Source organism: Heloderma suspectum, chromosome 5 (assembly GCF_057233095.1).
Source record: "Heloderma suspectum isolate Gila_16-S chromosome 5, 16-S_ref, whole genome shotgun sequence".
Lineage (NCBI taxonomy): Eukaryota > Metazoa > Chordata > Lepidosauria > Squamata > Helodermatidae > Heloderma > Heloderma suspectum.
The window spans coordinates 120,573,169-120,585,002 of record NC_139462.1 but is presented as its reverse complement, the minus strand read 5'-3'; positions in this window follow the sequence as shown (position 1 = coordinate 120,585,002).

The window sequence follows — 11,834 nt, the reverse complement described above, 5'->3', positions numbered from 1 at the left end:
GGCTTGCATTTGGGGCTGAATGGAGTATATTTCACAAATGATCTTGTCAGTGATATGCAGGGAGATTCAAAATTACAGATCCATAAATGCTTCACAATTAGCTTAAGTAAGGTATAGCAACCAGGGAATAAATCTGAATATACCCAGGCTGGACAGAGGCTTCACACCTTTGAGAACTGCAGTCACCGAGAAGTATTGGATGACTGGATTTGCGTACAACTGATATCTGTCCTATGGAATGTATGACAGTGCTCAAGGCCATTTTCTCTTGTGTTTGTTTTGCCTCAATTGGACCCAGAACTGTCTTCTCTGATCTCTTTGTTTAAACCCTATAAAAACCCAGGGCTTCTAGCTCTCAGTGTTCCAGTACCCACATCAGGCCCACTCCACTGTAATCACTCATTTGGTTCCTGGCCTCTCCAACATCGGCAGGAAACCACCCTCGTTCCTGGAGAATGGCAAACTCCATAGTTTTGTGGCCCCCCAAGGGCCTGGTACCCCTGCTCTCTGGTTGCATGACAAACCCAGCTGGTCTTGTTTGTGTCTGTTGGCTCTTGCTCAAGACAGGGTACTGGTTATGTGTCATAGGTAGGTATGATTGGGCTCCTGTGGGGCCCCACACCCCAGCAGGGGTCCACTGACAAGCATTATCTGCAATTGCTCCTCCTCTTCCCCACTGCAACCTGCTTGTTCAGTGGCCTCCCCCTCTGGCCCAGACAACGGTGGTGGGGAGAAGGAGGAGCAGCGGATGCCACCGCCCTCTGCCTGTCAAGCAAGCAAGTGGCGCCAACGTTGAGGAAGAGGCTGACGAGCAACAGCAGCTGGTGACAAAGAGCTGTGAGAAGGTAGACTCACGAAGGGAGGGGGCCCTTGGGATATCTTGCTCAAGGGCCCTTAAAACCTGGAGCTGACACTGTCCAAAGGCTTCTCTCTCTTTTGCTGCAGTCTCAGGAGTTTCCCCACACCGTCTCCAGAAAGGAGCCAATGGGATGCCACAAAAGGTATCTTTCAAGCCACCTCCTGTCTTCTGGAGGTCTTTCCATCTACAGATTGTAGCCTTCACCCCTGTACCCACTTTTCTACTGTGTGCTTGTGTAAATGTATATGGAGAATTGGTCTATTTTTAAACCGGTTTTTGGTTCGAAGCCTGGCCACTGCCTTGTCCTGGTTGTCCAGTGGGAAGGATCGTGGCCAGGCTTCCTTTTAGGGTCTTCTTCCTGTTCCTTCTTCAAGCTAAACTCTCTGGAGAGGCTGGCTCAACACACAATATGATATTGAACCCAATAATTAATAATAAAGATTTGGAATTGGAAGTGAGTGGCACACAAGGCACTGGAAACTGGTGTGTGTGTGTGTTTATATTTACCCATGTATACCCTGCAGTTAGAGACAAACGTCTGTAAGTCCCTTTAGAGCACCAATTTGCCTGGCTCCAAGCCTTGTAACCAGAACCACAACCCCAACAACCCTTTTCAAATTCAGATGCTCCACCAATGTCCACCGCCCAGTTTTCCATGCATAACGGTCCTTTGTTCAGATGCTGAGTGGATTTTTGGAGCTATTTTCCCCACATTTCAGATTCTATGCATGGACGGGTATCTGATCCATTGTGCTCTATGCTTTACTTGTTTAATATGCCCAGGACCATCATCTTATATGAACTGATTGAATCCATATTAGACTTTGCATAACTGTTGTACTATGATTATTGCAACAACCTAATTCTCCATGATTGATCTCATGTATACCTTGATTCTTGTGCAATAAAAACAACTTCCCTGTTTTGGAAAAGAGCTGTGTGTGTTCACAGGGATAAATGAGCTGTGTGTGCTCATTGGGATAAATCTGCCTAGAAACAGTACAGTATTAAAAGGTCCCTTAATACATGAGTTTGTACACATGTCTGGAGAGGACACTTGCTAACAATATCATAATACAATATCATGATGTGATGAATCTATGGTGCGACACCACTTGGAAAACTGTTTAGAGTTCTGGTTGCTGCATCTCAAAAAAAGCTATTGTAGAGCTGGGAAAGTTGCAGAAAAGGGCAACCAGCATGATCAGGGGGCTGGAGCAACTCCTCTATTGAAGAAATGTTACAATGTTTGGGGCTTTTTAGTTTAGGAAAAGGTGAGTAAGTGGGGACATTGCAGAGATATATAAAATTAAGCATGGCATGGGAAAGTGGGTAGAGAGATGTTTTTCTCAATCTCGTGTAATACTAGAATCTGGTCATCCATCCAGTGAAGGTGAAGAGTGGGAGATTCAGGACAGGCAAAAGGGAGTACTTCTTCACATAAGATGGGATATCCATGATCCTCCTGTCTCATGAATTGGCAAGAGAACTCCAAGGTGTCCATATTTGTACAATTACCTGGTCTGACCATGTGTGGATCTCAGCTACCTTGCACTCTCCACACCAAGTAGATCATACTTGCACATGGAGACTGAATACACTTCCCCTTCAGAATCAGTTTTTAATTGATCAATTGAGTAAAGAATTTCCCCAATACTTTTCTGAGAATTCTCATTCTGAAACATCTCCATTAGTAGTTTGGGATGCATTCAAGGCTAGAGGGTGGTTCTTATCAGCTGCCTTGCAAATGAAGAAAGCAAGGGTTAAGATGACTCAGAACTTTCAGCTGAATTACAAGACTTGGAACAAAAGCATAAGATACCTGGTTCAAATAAAATATATGCAAAACCGACAGTAGTGTGACACAAACTGAATTTGCTGGAAACCCAATGCATCCAGAAAGCACTTCTGTATATGAAACAGGCATACTTTGAGAGGGGTAACAAGCAGGCCAGACTTCTGGCATGGAAACTGAGAGCTGCTCAGAAAACAAGTGGTGGCCATCAGGACCCCATTGAACACCCTAGCTAGGAAGGATGAGGTCTGTTCTGCAATCTCAAAATATTATCAGGACTTATACACATCTCAACAGCCACATCTCAACCAAATCAAGGACTACCTGGATTCTTTGCCTATTCCAAAGATTACATCAGGTCATAGGGCAGCTTTGGAAAGGTTCATCTCAGAAGAAGAAGTAGACCAAGTTATAAAAAACCTAAAAACATGCAAATCTCCTGGTCTTGATGGGTTTCCAGCAGAGTTGTATAAATCTTTCAAATGTCAGTTGCTTACACCTCTTACAGATCTGTTCAATCATGTTATGATAGGAGGCATAACTCCAAGTACATGGTGTGATGCAAGGATCATAGTCATACCAAAGCCAGACAAGGATCCAGCTGCTCTAACATCTTACAGACCTATACCTTTGATTTATTGGGATTCAAAGATTTTTACTGCAGTTCTTGCTGAAAGGCTGAAAGCATTAATTACTCAGTATATTCATCCAGACCAAACAGGATTCATTCCACAGAGGCATTTGGCAGATAATGTGTGATGAACCATAGATCTTATACATAAAGTGAAGCTGGACAACATTCCCGTGGCAATTTTGTCTCTTGATGTGGAAAAAGCTTTTGATTGTGTTGAATGGCCTTATCTTAAATACCTACTTTTGATTATTGGTTTTGGCCCAGCATTTTTTAAGGCTGTTACATCCAGTTAAAAAAGTCCTCAAGCATTTGTCTCTGTTAATAATCACAATTTAAAGACTTTTCAGTTACAGAGGGGTACAAGGGAAGGTTGTCCATTGTCTCTTTTACTGTATGCCTTAGCTGTTGAACCTCTTGACATTGCTTTTCATGTTAATCAGTGTATTCAAGGCATACGTGTTGGTCATACAGAACATAAAGTGGGCTTGTTTGCAGATAAGACCCTTTATATAACAAATCCACTATCAGCGCTACCAGAAATAATCTCACTACTTGATGATTTGGGGCAAGCCTCTGGATACAAAGTAAACTATCATAACTCAGAGATGATTAATGTCAATCTATCTGCACTTACACAAGCCAATCTAGAAAATTAATCTTTTGTGTGGATCACTAAACCTTGGTGACATTTGGGAGTTCATATCTTTCCCTCACTATGTGAATATAAGCTTAACTATCAGCCATTGTATACTCTGACACTCAAAACTGGGGTAAGAATAAATTATCATAGTTAGCTAGAATAGTTATAGTAAGAATGAATATTTTGCCAGACTCCTTTTCTTATTTCAAACAATTCCACTTCATCTATCTATTCCAGCTCTGGCCAAATGGAGCAAAGTGTTGTCAGATTTTATCTGGTCAGGATGGAAGCCAAGGCTAAAGTGAGCAACTCTTAGCAGACCCCAGACAAAAGGAGGTCTTGCAGTGCCAAATTTGGAATTGTATTATGCTGCTGCTCAACTGAGATTTCTTGTAGAATGTATGCATCCCTCCTCAGAGCACCAGTGGACACTCATAGAACAACAAGCAGTGGAAAATTACCCTCTTGATGTCGATCAGATGTTGTGATAGACCTAAGTGCATCTTTGAGCATTTAAAAACACTATACTTACTTGGGAACACTAGTGGAAAAACAAAGCTCCTGATCTGTCTCCACTAATGTTAGTGTTGCATCATTCAGAATTTGCAGCACATAACAATCCCAAGGTTTTTGTGCATGGTTAGCAGCAAAAGTTCAAAGATTTTTTATTTGATTTAGTTGATAAAGGGGAACCTCTCTCCTAGCCAGATGTTTTGAAAAGAACTGAACCAACGGTACTATCTTTTTATCAGTATCTGCAACTGCATCACTTTCTTCACCTTAATCACGTTAAGAAGGCAGCTGAGCACCCACTTACTTCTTTTGAATCTTTTATAGAAGCTGCTGTTACTTCAAATAAAGGCTTGATAGCATCTATTTATAAAATCCTTCAAATGCCATTATTGGATGAGAAGCCATCCTATGTGTGGGCATGGGAGATTGACTTAAGTAAGTCTTTGGAAGAAGATGATTGGCAGTGTATTTGGACTTCTTTTGCACCTTTATCAATCAACACTAATATAAAGGAAGCACAATAGAAAGTTCTGAGTAGGTGGTACATTACTCCTGCAAGGCTTCACCTAATACATCCAAATTATAGTCAATATTGTTGGAAGGGGTGTGGTCACCTTGGTTTATACTTTCATCTTTCATGGGAATATTCTACACTGCAGGAGTTTTGGAACATGGGCTGTGTTTCCACAATAACGGAAGGAGAAGGAGGAGTACCGGATTTTTTTAAAAAAAGGAATGGGCTTTGCTGTGAGCAAGGTTCCACGAGCAGATTCTCCAGACCAGTAAAAATCGCTTCATGGAACATAATTTCTGGTGGGGGTTGGAGTGAACATCATCTGACTTGCAGGGGTTGCTCAACCAATAAGAGAGGCTTCCCCTCTCTCCTTTCCCCTGAAAGTCCAGATGCACCTGCATTTCAGGAGCAAGTGTCACTGAGCACAGTGGGAGTTACTTCCAAGAAGACACACACATGCTTGTGCTGGGAAGGTGGGGAGGGGGAGAAGAGAACACAAAGATGGAAACCAACTCCCATTTTAACCCGCAGGGCCTCATTGACCACAATGGGAGATACTTCTGAGGAGACATTAACGGGTTTGTTCTTGGAAAGAGACTGAAACCAGCCCCCATTTTAACGCACAGGATCTCTATAAGGCCCCTTCATGGATCACTGCCTTGTTGTGGCGAAGGGGCTTGCGTAACTCAGTGAAGCCATAAGCTATGCCGTGCAGGGCCACCCAAGACGGACAGGTCATGGCAGAGGGTTCTGACAAAATGTGGTCCACTGGAGAAGGAAATGGCAACCCACTCCAGTATTCTTGCCAAGAAAACCCCATGGAACGTATCACAAGGCTAAAAGATATGACGCCGGAAGATGAGCCCCTCAGGTCGGAAGGTGTCCAATATGCTACTGGGGAAGAGCAGAGGGTATTTCCAAGTAGCGCCAGAAAGAGTGAAGCGGCTGGGCTAAACCCGAAAGGACACTCAGCTGTGGATGTGTCTGGCGGTGAAAAGAAAATCCGATGCTGTAAAGAACAATATTGTTTAGGAACCTGGAATGTCAGATCAATGAATCAAGGTAAGCTGGAGGTGGTCAAACATGAGATGGCAAGATTGAACATCGACATCTTGGGAATCAGTGAACTAAAATGGACAGGCATGGGCGAATTTAATTCAGGTGACCATCATATCTACTATTGTGGGCAAGAATCCCTGAGAAGAAATGGAGTAGCACTCATAGTCAACAAAAGGGTGGGAAAAGCAGTACTGTGGTACAATCTGAAAAATGATAGAATGATCTCAGTACGAATCCAAGGCAAACCATTCAACATCACAGTAATTCAAGTCTATGCCCCAACCACTGAGGCCGAAGAAGCTGAGGTTGATCGGTTCTATGAAGACCTACAACACCTTCTAGAACTAACACCAAAAAAAGATGTCCTCTTCATCATAGGGGATTGGAATGCTCAAGTAGGAAGTCAAGAAATCACCGGGATAACAGGCAGGCATGGCCTTGGTGTACAAAATGAAGCAGGACAAAAGCTAATCGAGTTTTGCCAAGAGAACATGCTGATCATAGCAAACACTCTTTTCCAACAGCACAAGAGGCGACTCTACACATGGACGTCACCAGATGGTCAATATCGAAATCAGATTGATTATGTCCTTTGCAGCCAAAGATGGAGAAGCTCCATACAGTCAGTCAAAACAAGACCTGGAGCTGACTGTGGCTCAGATCATGAGCTTCTTATTGCAAAATTTCAGCTTAAATTGAAGAACATAGGGAAAACCACTAAACCATTCAGGTATGACCTAAATCATATCCCTTATGAATATACAGTGGAGGTGAGGGATAGATTTCAGGGATTAGACGTGATAGACAGAGTGCCTGAGGAACTATGGATGGAGGTCTGTAACATTGTTCAGGAGGCAGCAACTCAATCCATCCCAAAGAAAAAGAAATGCAAGAAAGCCAAGTGGCTGTCTGATGAGGCCTTACAAGTAGCTGAGGAAAGAAGGGAAGCAAAAAGCAAGGGAGAAAGGGGAAGATATATCCAACTGAATGCAGAGTTCCAGAGAATAGCAAGGAGAGACAAGAAGGCCTTCTTAAATGAACAATGCAAAGAAATCGAGGAAAACAACAGAATGGGAAAGACTAGAGATCTCTTCAAGAAAATTGGAGATCTCAAGGGAACGTTTTGTGCAAAGACGGGCATGATAAAGGACAAAGAAGGCAGGGACCTAACAGAAGCAGATGAGATTAAGAAGAGGTGGCAAGAATACACAGAAGAACTATACAGGAAAGATCTGAATGTCCCTGATAGCCATGATAGTGCGGTCACTGAACTTGAGCCGGACATCCTAGAGAGTGAAGTCAAGTGGGCCTTAGGAAGCATTAGTAACAACAAAGCTAGCGGAGATGACAGTATTCCAGCCGAGCTATTTAAAATCCTAAAAGATGATGCTGTTAAAGTGCTGCATTCAATATGCCAACAAATCTGGAACACTCAACAGTGGCCACAAGACTGGAAAAGGTCAGTTTACATTCCAATTCCAAAGAAGGGCAATGCCAAAGAGTGTTCAAACTACCGCACAATTGCGCTCATTTCCCATGCCAGCAAGGTGATGCTCAAAATCCTACAAGCTAGGCTTCAGCAGTATGCGAACCGAGAACTACCGGAAGTACAAGCTGGGTTTAGAAGAGGCAGAGGAACTAGAGATCAAATCGCCAACTTTCGCTGCATCATGGAGAAAGCAAGAGAATTCCAGAAAAACGTCTATTTCTGCTTCATTGACTACGCTAAAGCCTTTGATTGTGTGGATCACAACAAACTGTGGCAAATTCTGAAAGTGATGGGAATACCAGACCACCTTACCCGTCTCCTGAGAAACCTGTACGAGGGTCAAGAAGCAACAGTAAGAACCAGACATGGAACAACCGATTGGTTCAAAATTGGGAAAGGAGTACGACAAGGCTGCATATTGTCACCCTGCTTATTTAACTTATATGCAGAGTACATCATGAGAAATGCCGGGTTGGATGAATCACAGGTCGGAATTAAGATTGCCGGGAGAATTATCAACAAACTCCGATATGCAGACGATACAACCCTAATGGCAGAAAGCGAAGAGGATCTCAAGAGCCTCTTGTTGAGGGTGAAAGAGGAGAGTGCAAAAGCTGGTTTGAAACTCAACATTAAAAAAACTAAGATCATGGCATCTGGCCCTATCACTTCCTGGCATATAGAAGGGGAAGAAATGGAAGCAGTGACAGATTTTACTTTCTTGGGCTCCAAGATCACCGCAGACGGTGACTGTAGCCATGAAATTAAAAGACGCTTGCTCCTTGGGAGGAAAGCTATGGCAAACCTAGACAGCATAGTAAGAAGCAGAGACATCACCTTGCCGACAAAGGTCCGTCTAATCAAAGCTATGGTTTTCCCAGTAGTAATGTATGGCTGTGAGAGCTGGACTATAAGGAAGGCTGAGCGCCGAAGAATTGATGCTTTCGAACTGTGGTGCTGGAGAAGACTCTTACGAGTGCCCTGGACTGCAAGGAGGTCAAATCAGTCCATCCTAAAGGAAATCAACCCTGAGTGCTCATTGGAAGGACAGATAATGAAGCTGAAGCTCCAATATTTTGGCCACCTAATGCGAAGAGAAAACTCCCTGGAAAAGACCCTGATGCTGGGAAAGACTGAAGGCAAAAGGAGAAGGGGACGGCAGAGGATGAGATGGCTAGATAGCATCACGGATGCAATGAATATGAACTTGAGCACGCTCCGGGAGACAGCGCAGGACAGGAAGGCCTGGCGTGCTATGGTCCATGGGGTCACGAAGAGTCGGACACGACTGAACGACTGAACAACAACAACAATCTCTATAAGGAAGCTGTGAAGTAGTTATTTCCTAAGGGAATTAATTGGAGCCTCGAGATCCTGCTTAATCGCACTTAAAGAACTGGGCTTTAAAATGTACTATGTCAGTTCAGAAGTTTCTCTGTTATTTCTGTGGTCATTGGGAGGGCAAGCCTCATTCAGCACAATGGGAGAAAACACCCCTTGACTGGGGCCACGATAAAAGGCACACCCCTGGGCAGGGCTGGCGTACCCGAGGTCAGTGTAAAGGTTGGGGCACACAGCAACTATACCGGGGAGACCCTGACTTGAGGAAAAGAATCGGACTTCAAGCAGTCTCAGGAAATCGGGGGTATTTCCACCAGCAATTTACTCCGAGCCTGCTGTGTGTTGAGGTCATTAGGGACACATGACCTTGTGGCCATCCAGCAGCCACGCCCGGAGCTTATCAGGGAAAAAAAAGATTTCCATCAGCTTCTCCTTCTGTTGTCGTGGAAACACGGTCCCGGTTTTTCCCTGATAAGCTCTGAGGTGGCTGCTGGATGGCCACGACTTTATGTATCCCTAACAACCTCAACACACAGCCAGCTAGGAGTAAATTGCTGGTGAAAACACCCCCTATGAGTATGTATAAACTTACTCAGCAAGTGCAGGAAGCAAGGAATCCTAACTCGAAGAATGATATTATGGCACCATCATTTCCATTTATTTCATATGCTGAAGCACTTCAAACTTTTGATGAAGTTCCAACCAAGTAGTTGCCTTTATTTTTTTCTGATTAATACACACAAACACACGACATACATTTGCACACACTCGTTTTACACGTTGTTTTAACTTTTATTTTCACTTTCATTGTGTATTGAGCACCTACTTAGGCTGTTTTATTGTAGATGTTCCATATGCATATCAGTTAAAGCCTAAGATTTATAATTAGTGAATTCCTTTGTTTCTTTAGTGATTTCAGTTTATTATTATGTATGTTCTTTTTGTTGCCTTTATTTTGTTAACCTTATTTCAAAATATAATAAAATTTCATGATAACAAAGTTGGGAAATCCAGTAGGGCTCTTCATATGTTCTCATGGGTTCCCTGAAGGAAGATAGTCTAAGGGTGCAATCCTATGCATATATTAGACAGAAAAAAGTCCTACAATTTCCAGCATGACTGATCCAGCATTGCTTGCTGGGGGGATGCTGGGAGATATAGGACTTTTTTCTGTCTAAACATACATAGGATTGCACCATAAAAAGCTTTAATGCATGCAACCCTCCTGTAACATATTGACTGGGTTATAACATTATTGTTTTATGACCTTGATCCAGATGTAGCAATGCCCAATAACATGTATGCAGCCTAAGATGGTGGTTGGGAATATGCATTCTCTTCTGCATTGCCATGTGGATAGGAATTGGCATACCCATGGAGATTAAGTATCTCCATGGGGAAATCATAAATGGGGAAATCATTGGATGTCCTGAGTTCTAGGGATGCTCCCAAGTGCCCATTTTCTTTCATGAGCAGGTTCAGTTTCCCCGCAAAACAAAAATAGCGGCAAATAAAGGTATTCTTATTTGGGTCTTATTTCGTGTGAAAAATGTGACGATTTAGTTTTTAAATATTTTAGAATTGCTCTGACAATGTAAATACAGTCTCTTACAATATGGCATGTCTAATGTATGTGCGTGCGTGGGTACACCAGTGGGCTTAGCTGACGAGCAAGCAGGGTCGGCGGGCTACACGCAGCTACCCCGGCCACGCTAAAATCTCGTTTGTTCCCTTTGCTTTCTATGGGCAGCTCCCACTTCCGCCCCGGGGGAGACTAAAACTTATGTTCAAAGTGAACTCAGGAATTGCCTGTCCAAAAATGCGATTAGTTATTCTTCTTAGAGTTATCTCTATGAGCCCGCTACGCGTTGCCAGTGCCCAAAATGGCTCCCTCCACGAGTTCACCAGCTTAATTCGCCACCGCCGCCGGGTAGAGAGGCATAGAGAGAATAACTCACCGCATTGTCTCGAGATAGAACTTCATGGTCCCTTTAGAACTCCTTCAGCGTTTTTTTCTTCCTCCGGGAGGCAATATGAGTTACCCATAGAAAACAATGGAGAATTCTAGAATTTTAGCTTGGCTATAATTGGGCAGCAGCGGGCCCATCCAAAAATAAACCGCAGGAGCAAAAAGAGGAGTTCAGGTGTTCTAACTGAGGTATTGTTTTTGTGGACATGTGTGTGGAAAAGCTTCTAATGTAAACAATTGTCCTGCAAATGCTAATCCCTATAGAGTAAAACCAGGCCCTCAAGCAAGTTTGGATTTCTGGCCCCAAATCCCCCCTACAAAGCAGCCCCCGCCTCGCTTCCTGGACTCTGTTGCATGCAAAAGGCCGGTGCACCGTTGCCTGCATGCAGCCACGTCCCACTTTTACATCTTTTTAACAAGCTAAACACTTTTTTATACAAAGCAAGTCTTGAGTGAGAGTAAAGTATCCCCTTCCCTTTGCTGCCTTTAGCTTCTGGGGGGACACGGTGCTGCCCAACCACACCTATGCTACAATCCTAGGTTTCCCCGTATTTCTCCAGGCAGCTCTCGCTGACGCCTGCGGGGAGAAAAAAAAGTATTTAAGGGTGCAATCCTATGCATGTTTAGACGAAAAAGAAGTTCAACCCTCCCAGCATGCCTAGCTAGCACGCGCCCTAAGAGTGCAATCCTATGCACGTTTAGACAGGAAAAAAGTCCTACAACTCCCAGCATGCTCCAGCCAGTCATGTCTGGCTGGGGCATGCTGGGAGTTGTAGGACTTTTGTCCTGGCTAAACACGCGTAGGATTGAGCCCTAAAGAATTCAGAAGTTGCCAACCGTTGTGAGTCTAATTATTAATTCTATGTGGAGAGGCGGACAAACATGCAAAAAACCAAGATGGCGCCCGGCGCGGGTCGTGACTGGGCAAGATGGCTGCTCGCGTTGTGTAAGAGCGTGCCAGTATCCAAGATGGCGCTTGTCAGGGCTTCAATAGACGTGACCGGTCTCGTTTCCTTGCCTG